This window comes from Sarcophilus harrisii, chromosome X (genome assembly GCF_902635505.1).
Source record: "Sarcophilus harrisii chromosome X, mSarHar1.11, whole genome shotgun sequence".
Lineage (NCBI taxonomy): Eukaryota > Metazoa > Chordata > Mammalia > Dasyuromorphia > Dasyuridae > Sarcophilus > Sarcophilus harrisii.
In genome coordinates, this window is record NC_045432.1 from 64,100,898 (window position 1) to 64,115,345 (window position 14,448).

Sequence of the window (14,448 nt, forward strand, 5' to 3'; positions counted from 1 at the left end):
TATTATCAACAAAGTCCAGCAAGAAGCCATAAAAAGAAAAATTTCATTTAAAATAACTGTTGATAATATAAAATATTTGGGAATCCATCTGCCAAGAGAAAGTCACAAACTATATAAACACAACTACAACACACTTTCCACACAAAGTCAGATCTAATCAGTTGGAAAAATATCAAATGCTCATGGGGACACTGAGCTAATATAATAAAAATTACAATACTACCTAAATTAATCTATTTATTTAATGCCATGCCAATCAAAATCCCAAGAAATTATTTTACAGATCTAGAAAAAATAATAACAAAGTTCATCTGCAAGAACAAAAGAGCAAGAATTTCAAGGGAATTAATGAAAAAAAAAGCCAATGAATGTGGCCTAGTTGTGCCAGACCTATAACTATTATAAAGCAGCAGTCATCAAAACCATTTGGTATTGGTTAAGAAATAGACTAGTTGATCAGTGGAATAGATTAGGTTCACAGGACAAAATAGTTGATAACTATAGCAATCTAGTATTTGACAAACCCAAAGACCCCAGCTTTTGGGATAAGAACTCTTTTTTTTTTTTTGACAATTTTACAAAAACTGCTGGGAAAATTGGAAACTAGTATGGCAGAAACTAGGTATTGACCCACACCTAACACCATATACCAAGATAAGATTAAAATGAGTTCATGATCTAGACATAAAGAATGATATTATAAACAAATTAGAAGAACATAAGGATAGTTTACCTCTCAGACCTGTGGAGGAGGAAGGAATTTGTGACTAAAGAACTGGAACACATTACTAAACACCAAATAGGTAATTTTGATTATATTAAGTTAAAAATTTTTGTACAAACTAAACTAATGCAGACTAGATTACATTTTTACTTTTAAGGGTTCTGATAAAGGCCTCATTTCTAAAACATATAGAGAATTGACTCTAATTTATAAGAAATCAAGCCATTTTCCAATTGATAAGTGGTCAGAGGATATGAACAGACAACCATTTCTAATCATATGAAAAGGTGTTCCAAATCACTATTGATCAGAGAAATGCAAATTATGACAACTCTGAGGTACCACTACACACCTGTCAGATTGGCTAAGATGACAGGAAAAGATAATGATGAATGTTGGAGGGGATGTGGGAAAAATGGGACACTAATACATTGTTGCTGGGATTGTGAACAGATCTAGCCATTCTGGAGAGAAATTTGGAACTAGGCTCAAAAGGTTATCAAACTGTGCATACCCTTTGTTCTAGCAGTATTTCTACTTTGCTTTCCAGGATAACCAAAACCATACAAGTAAAAACTGATTTCCTAGAAACAAGTTACATACCCTGGGAAAAATTCAAGAAAAGATCTTCAGAAGTAAACAAAAAAAGTGTGTTTTCTTCTGTGAGTTCTTGGGTAAAGTTCAAAAATAGAGAGGTTAGAGGATCCTACTTGTACCAGTAATTGGGGAAAGATCTCTTTAAGCAGAAGATCCTTTCATGTAGTTGGGCACTCATATGAGAGTAGCAACTTCCCTGGCTGCCTCAGAATCACCATTGCTTCAAATCTTTGCAAATGCCACAAAGTCCTTAGGTGCTTTATCTCTGGCTGTCTCCTTTCTCACATGAGTTTCCAGAGCCACAAGTAATACTTATAGCACCTGGGATTGATAGTGTAACTGGATTGAGGGGGGAGACAAGTGGCACCTCGGGCATCAGGGGAAGAGGAAGTAGTCTGTTCTCTGGAGAGTGGCTTTGAATCACTGTGAGGGTTAGAGGCAAATACAATCCTCAGTGGAGCAGCACCATAGGAAATGGAACTTGAGTGTTGAGACCAGATGTCAGGGATTATGTGTGGTACTGTGTTCAAGGAGAGGATTGCAAGGCAAGGTGTGGGAACAATGGTCACAAAAGGAAGGAACTGTGCCCCTCTATGTCAGTGCCTCCTGTACAAAGCCCCATGCACCTCCTGCTAGTTGCTGCTCTATCTCTACCACCTACTGCACAAATTACCCTTCCTTATTCCAGGAACACTCTTGTGAGTACTTCCATATATATTTAAAAAAACAAACCACAATTTCAGCAAATGTTAGTTTTTGAGACCTTTTCTGAGAGAGGAGAGTGAGATCCTCTCATAGATGATAGCTATAAGGCAGACTCTGGGAGATGCTTAGCACTATCTCAGCTTACACCTACCCAGCCACTAAGCTTATTCAACACTTCAAGGAGCCATGATTTTCTTATGAGGAATCTTTTCAATGATACAGATTACACCTTTGCTGCTGCTGAAAAAGTTCTTTTCTCTATGGCCAAGCTGATGATGAGCTTCTAAGCACCTCATAAGGCTGGCCCTGAGAAGACAGGCAATGTGGTCCCATCTGGGCCTGTATAAGAAGCCTCCAACTTGGTTAGAGTTGCTTGAGCCTCCACTCTTCACAGCCATGAAGCACACAGGATTACATCTATGCTGCTTTGAAACAACAGATCCAAGGGTCAGGAACGGCATCATAGCTTTTTCCTCCATTCCCAGATTTCATAAATTAGGCATTGCAAGCCTTAATATGGGGGGGCATTAATTGGTTTCCTTGGTATATAAATGTGCTCTGGCAATGGGGAGTCTCACAAGAGTGGACATATGGAAGGGGGTCCATTAAGACATCAAATGGGCACACTTGTGGTCGAGACTATGCAAATGGGCAGACTGAAGGAACAGATTGCATTGGGAGTTCTAATGTATGATCAAAGGCTCTTCCTGCCATGATAGAGCCAGGGCTGTTTCATCTCCCATGTCCCTCCTTTGATCTTTACAAATGCACAAAGGGATCATTTGACATATTTCACATACAGCTGCTTTCAAATCTGAAAACTGTGTTGCAAACATCTATGTCAACTCAAGCTCAGATATCTGCCTGGCATTTTCCCAGTGCATCTCTGAAAATGCTATGCTGTTGGATTTTGTAAATACGTCCCATAAAGAAGAGGCAAAACACGTGATCAAACACCTTCTCTCTACCCCCTACCTCCACTACAATCCAGGTGGCTTTTTGGCCAAGTCCCAGCATTCTGATTTGGGAGACTGGAGGTGAGAGTAGGCAGAGCTATCTGCCCAAACCTTTGCCTGGGGCTAGCTCAGTGAGTTGAGGAAACCAGTGGAGATTCTTTTTTCCTGCCATCTACCTGTCCTATTCCTCTATTACAGCAGCTCACTTTTTCTTCCATCCTGATCTGGGTATATCTTGTGCTCCATCCCCTGCTGTATTCCTTCCATAAGGGCTTACCTGACAATGACTTCTGTGATTTGAAATATCTGAATTTTAACATGCAAGACTAGGAAAGAACATATATAAAGAATGATCTCTAATGGTATCATTTCAGGCATCATGGATAAACATGAGGGTGATGTTTCTAGATAGGGGAGTGGAACTATCATTCTCTCCCTCCCTTTTCCTCAAATCAAGCCATTAGGCCAATGCCTACTCATCAGGTTCACCCTCCCCTTGATCTTGCATCTATAAGCCTGAGATTCTACTATTCAGGGTTCATGCCTCTAGCTCTTCATTATTTTTTCTGACTTTAATAGTCCACTCTTAAAATACAAGTACTCTTGGGAGGAGCACCATTGATCTTTTGTCAGATAATATCTTCATATGAATTAGGAAATTTTTAGCATCTATGGGAAAGGAACACAGAAAAGATCCTAAGAGGAGTGAGTCAGGGGCCCAGAAGTGGAGAGAGGAGCTAATGAAGGGGACTCACAGATCTACATCACCTTCTTCACAATTAAGATCCTCACACATAGCTCTAAGTTATTTTAAAGGTTATCTAGCTCTCCCCTCCCTTATTTTTCAAAGGAGGAAACTGAGGTCTAGAGTTGTTAAAAGTTGTGCCCAAAACCATATGAGTTTTAAATTGTGGAAACAGAATTTGAATTCAGATCCTTTAGCTAAATCAAGCACTTCATCCACTCCCCATCTGTCTCCTAATCCCTCAACCATTCTTCTTGGGTATGGAATCCTTTGAATGACCAATCCAAAGTGCAGAAAAGCACATTCCCATTTCCCCCTCCCCGGGACAGTAACAGTCCATATAAGAAAGTATCCCTACCAGATGAACCCGTGCCACCTATCTCTGCTTATCAGTAGCACACCTGAAGGCAGATGCTCTGTGCCCATGGCCATGTCTGGCCATACTGGATTTGCTGAATTCCCACTGAGCACAGAGCTGGGTGCCAAGGAGGTGGGCAGGTACAAAGAAGCTTGGAGTTCTTCTCCTGGGACTTTGGCTTTGGTGATCAAATATGTAGGCAAAAAGAGCCAAGGGGCAGTTGGCCAAGGGACTGTTGGCCCGGTCTCCAGGGGAAAGAGCTCATACCTCTAAAGTTTTAAGAGCATTAGCAAGTTTAGTCTGAACTTGTGGTCAGAGACCACCAGGATTGTAAGGGAGCCCAGTGGCCATATAATTCAACCAACTCAGGAAAATGATTTCCTTCCTGAAGGAAGGAGGAAGGAGGAAGGAAGGAAGGAAGGAGAAGGAAGGAAGAATGATTTCCTTCCTGAAGTTGAGGAGAATTTTTCTGACATCAAGCCTATAGCTACTTCCAAGCAAGTGCTCCATCCTGTTCCTGCCCCCCCCCCCCATTGGGGTCAATCTAACTTCTAGGTGATAACTCTTTGGATGCTTAAGCCCAACTCACATGTTCCTCCTAAGTCTTTCTTCTCATCTCCAGGCTAAATATCCTTGGTTCCTTCAACAGTTCCTTCTGGAACACAGACTCCAGACCCTTCACTATCCTGATTGCTCCATTCCAATTACTCATCAATTTGTCACTGGCCTTCTTAAAACATGACCCCCAGAACTAAGGTCAATAGTGCAGCTGCAATCTGATGACAGCAGAGAACAGCAGAACTGATCAGCACTTTATGCCTAGAAGCTCATTAGACTCATAAGCTTCTAGAGAGCGGGGACCACCTTGAAGCCTTTGCCTTTCTTTTATTCCCAGCACTTTAATACAACATCTGTCACACAACAGATACTTTGAGTATACCTCTCTTAATACAGTCCAAGATGACAACAGCTTTTTGGACCGCCCTTTCATAATCCTGGTTTAGGATGACCTTGTAGTTCATTAAAACCTCAGGATTCTTTTTGGAGAAGCTGCTCTCTAATGATTCTTCCTTTTCTCCCCACCCCACACAATGCCATCTTCTCTTTGTGAATTTTATCTAAAGAACTGTGTGTTCATATTCCATTTCTAAATTATAACCATATAATACCCATTGGCAGTGGCCACTGCTAAGACAGTAAATACAACAGGATCAAAGATACCCTCCTGAAATAAAAACATCATTTAAAACCAGCAAAAAACCAGGCTTTGAGATAGGCTGCAAAGGACAAGGGGCACTTCGTTTCAGCCAGATGTGCCTCAGGGACACAACTGTGTCATTAATGCATCCTTTTGCACCCCTCCATCATCATGTCTGGTATCTGTTTTCTTCTCTACCCCAATTTGTAAAATGGAGATAAAGCTCTATACAAGTAACTCATCTTCATGTGGAAAAGAGAAAATGTTTATAAAGTGCTTTACAAACCTTAAAGATCTATATAGGTGCCCATAATAATTTTTATTCAAATCATGGAATTTCTTGGGTTTGGGTTTTGGTTTTTTGAGGTTTTTAATAGAAAACAAGGCATGCAGATCAGATGCTGGATTAGTAATGAATGAGTTCATTCCTGATTTTCCTGAAATCATCTTAACTGAGGATACAAACACCTTGTAATAAACAAGTCAAACTTTCATAATTACATGTGAAATATTACTCAATTAAATTTTCTATATTTGAAGATGTTCTCTCAGTACTAACATGCACCAAATTGTATCAATTATTCAATTCAGCACACTTCTCCAATGGTTTACCCTGTGTATCATCTAGGTCAGTGAACAATGAAGACTCAATTTACATACAATTAAGCTCCAAGGGTGCAGTCTTCAGGAGATTTGGCTCATCTTCCAAAACATGACAAACCTCCTGTATTTACTGGCAGAATTTACTGGCATTTGTAATGGCAAATGAAAAATGAGGCCTCCGTCCAAAGCACGTGTCCTGAGCTGTTAACCTGACTAGAAATGGCCTGGTCCTAAGTGCAGCACCCTGGAAAGAACCTGGACTGGGAGTCAGAGGGCTTGACCTCACATACTTCTGACCCATGTGACCTCTCTGAGCCTCAATTTCCTCATCTTGGGACAGAAGCTCTCAGAGCCTACGAATCTGTCCACAATGGAGCTAATATTTTCCTAACCTTGTTTTGGGAAACCCTGATGCCTTTAGATAAAGGGATGGAAGGGTTCCCTAAGAATACAGCAATACTCACAGGATTTTTCTCAGTAAAGAAAGGACTGAAGTTTAAAGTCATACTTTCATTCATTCCATAAGCATTTTGTAAGCACTTACTACATATCAAGTGCTGTGTTAGAAGCTAGGGATAGATATAACAACAAAGGACAATACAGCTCATTCCATCAGGAAGCCTACATCCATGGAGCGTGGGAGAGAAACAACAGTTCGAATCTAGGTAAATCTAAAAGGTAAACAAAAGAAATATAAGGTAACTTCAGAGGGGTGGGAGGTTACTAACACCTGGATGCATGGCAAAGACCTCCCAGAAGAAGTCACACTTGAGTTTTCAGTAGAAGGGAGGGCCAGATCTCCAGGTGCTGTGTTGAAGAGAGATAGCCTTCAAGACATAGAGCATGGGAAAGCTCAGAGGAAGGACTGTTTGTCCTTTGTTCTCAAAGAGGAAAATGAGATCAGGAAGTAAATGCTGGGAGGTACAAGTGAATTGATGTGAGGGAGGGGCTGTGCAAAGTCAGCAGCCTCACTCTCTCCTCTGAAGCCATCTGGATCCAGTAGTAACACGGAGATCAGGATGACTGGAGACAGCCCCCCGCCCCCCCCCCCCGGAGGAAGGAGGTAGCATTTTGGATAGAGACAACAATGAATAGACTAGTTGGACTGGAGTTAGAGTGAAGGAAGACATCTTGCATTAAGGCCTGAAAAAAGGATGGAGCCAGATTGTAAAGGGATTTAAATGGAAAAACAGAGGAGTCATATTTTATTTTGATGTGGAGGCAATAAGGAAGTCTTTTGAAGAGGGGAATTACATGGCCAGTCCCTTTTGTGGCTTAAAGCTTAGTAACATGTCAAAAGTATGTCTTTCACGTGGCTGGAGCTTTGACAATAGGCTTAATTTCTTTTATTATGATACATATCTCCTCTTCCTCCTCCCCTCCAACAAGCTACAAAGTGGCCAAATTGGCTTGAGAGACTACTGTTTTGTAGTTTGGATTTAAAAAAAAAAGAGAAAAACATCTTCCATTTGACTCAGTTTACTCTAGGTGTATCTCTTTTCCATGCTTCTTAATGAACTGGCCTCCACATGGCAAGACTTTCAGAGTCCTCTGGGCTAGGTGTCTGGGTTGGCTCAATCCCAGAGGAGAAGTTGGACTGGGCCTGGATCATGGCCACAGGTTTTAAGCCCGAGGAAAATCCCTGTGGGATAGCAAATTGTGAACCTACCATCAGATGAGACCTGAGGTCTCTCTCTAATCTATAATCCGATGCTGATCCAAAGAAAAATGGCAGGGGAAGTTGAGAAAGCAAAAGTCAGACATAAAAGAAATTGAATCCAGAAGATACATAAAGGGAAATGGGAAAAAAACAACGTATAAGAAAGGAAGGAGACAAAGAAAAGAGAAAAACTTGGAGAGGAGCAAAGCAGGAAGCCAAAAGGAAAGAAAATACAGAGAAGTAACAAGATCAATCTGGCTGCCCCTTATGTGTTGTAGTATTCTGGAGATGTTCCTTGTCTTCTCATGGCCTCAGTTTCCTCCTTTGACACCAAAGGGCTGTCATGCCCTGGACTCTGAATATCAGGCCCCAAATCTGTATATTTTGGGGAAAACATTTATTTGAAGAATAATTGTCCTGTCATAACTATCTTTTTCTTTAAACTGGCAAGACTATTAAGGTGAAATAACCAAGACTATTATACAATGAAATATAGCATTTTTGTAAAGAAATTAACAGTTGGTCACACATATTAGCGGAGTTTTTCACTGTTTCCTTGACATGTATTATGACAGTCCATTGAGTGCTTATAAGATGTCTGTCTATTGAAAATTGACCACATTTGTAATCATCTCATCTCATGGCTCCTTGATCTACTCACTATGGAAACTACATAGATTTTAACATCCCGGAGTTAACACATGGCAGCTCAGAGTTAAATAGCATTGCTATAGATGGTACTTTCCAATTCACCAAGGGATCCCATTGCAAATGAATGTGCCTAACATCATCACTGGTGGTTTCTGTCTATGGTACTTCACCTTCCACCATTCAGGTATGTCAGTTTTTTGCCCTCCAAGTTGTCATGAAGAAGCAGCTAGCCAACACAGTGAGCTGTGATTTTCCTTCCACAAACCACTAGGTTTTGCAGTCACCTGTTTTACCTCAACAGGTAACATGTTTGCTAAAGGTAATGGTTAGGTTCTAGCCTACAAACTCATTCTCTCCACTTTATATATCAGCATAATGATAGTAAATGGTAGAATCTTTGCATTTCCTAGCCAAAGAAAGCAGATAGTCTGGCGTCATTCATTCATTCAATAAACATTTATTAAATGTCTGCCATGTACCAGGCAAGTGCTGGGGAAATAAAAAGGCAAAAGACAGTTCATACCCTCAAGTAGCTTACAATTTAATGAGTGAGACAACATGCAAACAAATACATACAAAGTAATTTATATACAGGATAATTAGGAAATAATTAACAGAGGGAAAACCCTGCAATTAAGAGGAGTTAAGGAAGACTTCCTGGAAATGGTGAGATTTTAGTTGGGAATTAGAGGAAGCACCAGAGGTTTCTGGATTCAGTCCTTGGCACCTTGTTTTAGGAAAGATATTGATGATTTGGAGAATATCCAAAGAAGTTTAACCAGGATGGTGAAGGGTCTTAAATTTACACCATACGAAATGTGGATGATCCCTTAATAGGAATGCTGTATGGATCATTCCTGCTAAGTTACAGAATTAATGAAATAGTTTGCAAAATCCCTGGTCTTTTATAGGTTGAAGAGGCTGTGGTTCTGGACCTCTAAGAGAATATTACTATCACCAGAAAATACTTGCAAACATAATGGTTTAAAAATTGGAGGGAATGTGTCCATTATGAAAGCAGCATTCTTGGAGAAAAATGCATATTATGAATATATGGATAATATTACATTCCACGATCAGTATTTATGAAAGACTGTTAATTATAGTCTGGGGTAAGTAAAGGCAAAGTGGTAGACTTCTTGCCCTTTCCATCTGTCCAGTTGCCACTACTCTACTCTTGATGCTAACTCTCCATCACTAATTTGTCCATCTCTGGACTGTGGAGTTACTAGATCCCTAGGTGGGGAAATAACAAAGGTTATGATAATAACTGGAATTTACATAGGATTTCAAGGCTTTTGAAGCATTCTATATAGATTATGTCAAAGTTTTAGAACTACAGACCAGTTCTCTTTTAGGGTACTTCTAGAGATCTTAGGCTGTGATGTCAAACCTTCCTGAGCCTGGTAAGCATCTACTTCCTGTATAGTCCTAGGCCAATTCTTCCCCTAGCTGGACTTCTCCTTTACTTACTGCTGGGGCCTTCTCTATGTTTAAAAAAGACATTTTATGGGATCATATGGACTTCAAGGGTAGGCTTGTTCAGGGCAGAAGCCATTTTCCTTTTTTCTCATCTAGCACTGAGTTCAGCACATAATAAATGCTTATTGAATGTATGAATGAATGAATGATATAGTCTAAATCCTATAGGGTTCTGCAGCTCAATGAATCAAGTCTTTAGTCGTGGTGCTAATGAGGAGCTTAGAGAGCTAGAATCTAAAATAATAATAATACCTATTTCTCTATGATAAAAGTTAATCATTGCTCAGATGCACTGTGCTCATCACCTTAAAGTTCAATTACGTGGATAGCATAGAAAACGATGACCAGAGGAAAACGACCTTTTGGCTCTTTTTAGATCCACCCTGAAGAGGGAGGTGGAAAAAGTGAAAATAAAACAGGACAAAGGGGTTGGGTGAGATGGGTGGGACAAAGCTATAGGTCAAAGTTTAGGGATGATTAGCCTCATATGGATCCAATTTGTGCATAGGACTCACATTTTATCAGTGTTGTACCAACTCTACCCACACAGTTCCGAACTCCTCCACCACTCAATGAATGTGCTTTGAAAGTTGTCATGGGAACAAAAGAAAGGAAGTAACATTTATGAAGAACTTACTATGTGTCAGGCACTGTGATAAGCACTTTACAAACATTTCATTTGGAGCAGGACCAGGAGATCATTATATACTTCAACAACAATACTATATGATGACCAGTTCTGATGGACCTGGCCATCCTCAGCAAGGAGATCAACCAAATCATTTCCAATGGAGCAGTAATGAACTGAACCAGCTACACCCAGAGAAAGAACTCTGGGAAATGACTAAAAATCATTACATTGAATTCCCAATCCCTATATTTTTGAGCACCTGCATTTTTGATTTCCTTCACAAGCTAATTGTACAATATTTCAGAGTCTGATTCTTTTTGTACAGCAAAATAACGGTTTGGTCATGTATACTTATTGTGTATCTAATTTATATTTTAATATATTTAACATCTACTGGTCATCCTGCCATCGGGGGGAGGGGGTGGGGGGAAGGAGGGGAAAAATTGGAACAAGAGGTTTGGCGATTGTTAATGCTGTAAAGTTACCCATACATATAACCTGTAAATAAAAGGCTATTAAATAAAAAAAAAAAAACAAAAACAAAAGAAACCCCCAAACATTTCATTTGGTCCCCATGGATCAAATGATCAGAACACTGAACATCCTATTGGCAAATTGGCAATGGACCTCAGACTTTATACATAAGAAGGCAATGGTCCTTTGACAAGAGCCATTTTAGGCTGGGGAGATTCTACACTTGAATCCTTTCAGGTTTGGGAGAAGCCACGAGATTGAACTCTGATGCACCAGGAGAGTTTTTAAGAACACAAGCACATACCGCAACAACATGAACAGGCACTGCAGTAGTGATGTGAAGGAGTAATATATTTTCAGGCACTTGAGGATTCTTGACCAGGTGGTATCCTTTCCAGCTATCTCTTGCCTGTGGTCACCATGATTACTCAATTAAGCAGTGAATCCTTTAAGAAAAGGGATTATAAAGCACAGAAGCACAGAGATATAAGGCCCCCTGAGGCTATCTAGTCTGCATCTGAAAAAAGAAACTCAAAAAGGGGCTATCTAGCCTTTTTTCAAAGACCTTTCCTGAGGAGGAACATACTGCTCCCCACGAGGCCATGCTACTTTGAGACCTCTCCAAGAGTTAGGAAACTTTTCCCCAACATCAAGCTTCCATTCACCTCTTTGCAGTGTCCACCAATTGTTCCTGGTCCCAAACATGGGGCCCATACATACCAAGATGATTCCTATTAAAACTAGCATGTTTAGATTCTAAAGCAGAGTTCTCTCTCATTTTCCTGCTTAAGAGGCTGCAGTGACTCCCTACTGCTACTAGGGTAAAATGCAAACACACTTGTCTGCCATTTAAAGTTCTTCATAACCTGGCTACAATCTATCTTTTCATACTGATTTCCCATGATTCTCATAAAGCACTCTGCATTTAAATGAGCTTCCTTGCTTCTTCCTTTGGCAGCTCTATGGTCTGACTCCATACATTTACAAAAACGCTTTCTCCAAAGTCATACCCACATGTAATCTCGGGCTTCCTTCAAGGTAAATTTACATGTCACCTCCTATATAAGATATTTCCTAATCTCTAGCCTCACTTCCCTCAAGCTACTTGTATTTTTTTCCTCTCCATTGAATGACTGTTTATTGGATTTACATATCTTTGCAGTTTCCAGTAGGAAAATATAAAGCTCTAGAAACTTTGTGTTCCCCCCCCCTCCAAATTAGCAGGCTGCCTTACTAATCATAGTTCATGACACATAATAGGCCCGAAATAATTCATTGATTCAAGTTATATGTACTGAAAAAACACATGTTGAATGAACGTGAATTGTTGAAGATTATCAGTATAACCAACCAAGATTTATTCAACACCTACTATGTGCTAGCACTGTTCTAAGTGCTAGACATCCAAAAAGAAGCAAAGAATAATCCCTGCCCTCGAAAAGGTTACAGTCTAATAAAGGAGATAATATTTAAACTAATATGTACAAAGTCAGCTCTATACCATAGAAATGGAAATGATTAAAAGGCATAGAATAATATTTGAATGCTGCTGCTGCTGCTGCTGCTGGCAACATTTAGAGAGTTCTTTAAAGTCTGCCAAGTGTTGCACATAGAATGCAACATTAAAGCCTCCTCCAACCCTGACAGGTAGCTGCAATGGCTACAATTTCCTCTATTTTAAAGTTGAAGAAACGGGGCTCAAAAAGCTTAAATGTTTTGTTCAGGGTCACACAGCTACTAAAAGTCAGAGGCAGGATTTTAATCCAGCTCTTTCAGCCTCCCAAGGCAGTCAGTCTTCTACCCACTATGCCATGCTGCAACTCTAATAACTTGTGGTTATAGACAAGCACAAATCACCCCCAAATTTTAGGACACTAATTATTTAGTTCATCTCTTTGAACCAATTTGCACTATTAAGACCAGTTGCCACTTTCTTCTCTGAACAGAAGGCAGAATTTACAAATTATAGTATATTCAAGGAAGTTGGGCTGTTAATTTATTTTTTGATTCAATTATAAGGAATAAATCTCAGCTTGTGAAACTTGGTGCAATTTTTGACCCCCATTTTATTTTCGGAATAATGCCACCTGCTGCAGTAAGGAGTAGTATTTATCTAATGAACTATTTTATCACTTAACATTGGGAATGGGGTGATTTTGAAGTAAGATTCCTGTCCCCAGAATGGCAACCAGTCCAGGATATACTAGATATATCACAGCAATAGTGAAGGTGATTCATATAGCTGTTTATTAATGTGTGCTCACATGTGACACTGGGGCTCCAGTTTCTGATTTCAGCCCCAGACCAGAAAGAATAAAAGCAAATGTAGCAGAAAATGGAGCAGATTGGGATGGAAAGGAGTAACTCATGGACAAGTTTTATCAGGGCTTTTCTCCCAAAGGTATGTCAGTGAAATTTTTAAAGAAAATAGCATCACTGTGGAATATTTATATTTGGAGGGGAGGAAAGGAAGAATAGAATGTGAAATTAAAACAAAAAAGTTTAAAATTGTTTTAACATATCTAATTGGGAAAAATAAGATATTATACACACACACACACACACACACACACAAAATAGTGTCACTGATTCAGTCAAAAAGAAAGCGGCTCAGATAATATAATAAAGATGACAATATTACCTAAACCAATCTATTTATTTAGCACTATACCAATCAGACTTCCAAAAAAACTAGGAAAAATAACAAAATTCATCTGGAAGAACAAAAGGTCAAGAATTTCAAGGGAACTAATGAAAAAAAAATCAAATGAAGGTGGCCTAGCTGTACCTGATCTAATACTATATTATAAAGCAGCCGTCACCAAAACCAAGACTAAGAAATAGACTAGTTGATCAGTGGAATAGGTTAGGTTTACAGGACAAAATAGTCAATAACTATAGCAATCTATAATTTGGGTTTTGACAAACCCAAAGACCCTAACTTTTGGGATAAGAATGCACTATTTGACAAAAACTGCTGGGAAAATTGGAAATTAGTATGGCAGAAACTAGGCATAGACCCACACTTAACACCGTACACCAAGATAAGATCAAAATGGGTTCATGATTTAGGCATAAAGAACGAGATTATAAATAAATTAGAAGAATATAGGATAGTTTACCTCTCAGACCTGTGGAGGAGGAAGGAATTTATGACCAAAGAAGAACTAGAGATCATTATTGATCACAAAATAGAAAATTTTGATTGTATCAAGTTAAAAAGCTTTTGTACAAATAAAACTAATGCAGACAAGATTAGAAGGGAAGCAATAAACTGAAAACATTTAAAGGTTCTGATAAAGGCCTCATTTCTAAAATATATAGAGAATCGACTCTAATTTATAAGAAATCAAGCCATTCTCCAATTGATATATGGTCAAAGGATATGTGGGGCCCAAACATGGGGTATAAGAAGCATAAGAATTTCAAGAAGAACCAGAGCTGTTCGTGAGAAAGATCCTTCCAGAGTTAAGGAAGAAGAGCTCCTTAAGATTTTTTTAGTTGGGATAATTAAATGGGCCAGCACATCAAAGGGCCGAGCCAGAAGACTGATGAGAGACTTAAATGCCTGTTCTTACTACAATCCTCTTCTCCATTTGAAAGTTTGCCTCGATTAACACCTGCTATAAACCATCCAGAAATCATAGTGCTGCTTGCATTGCTC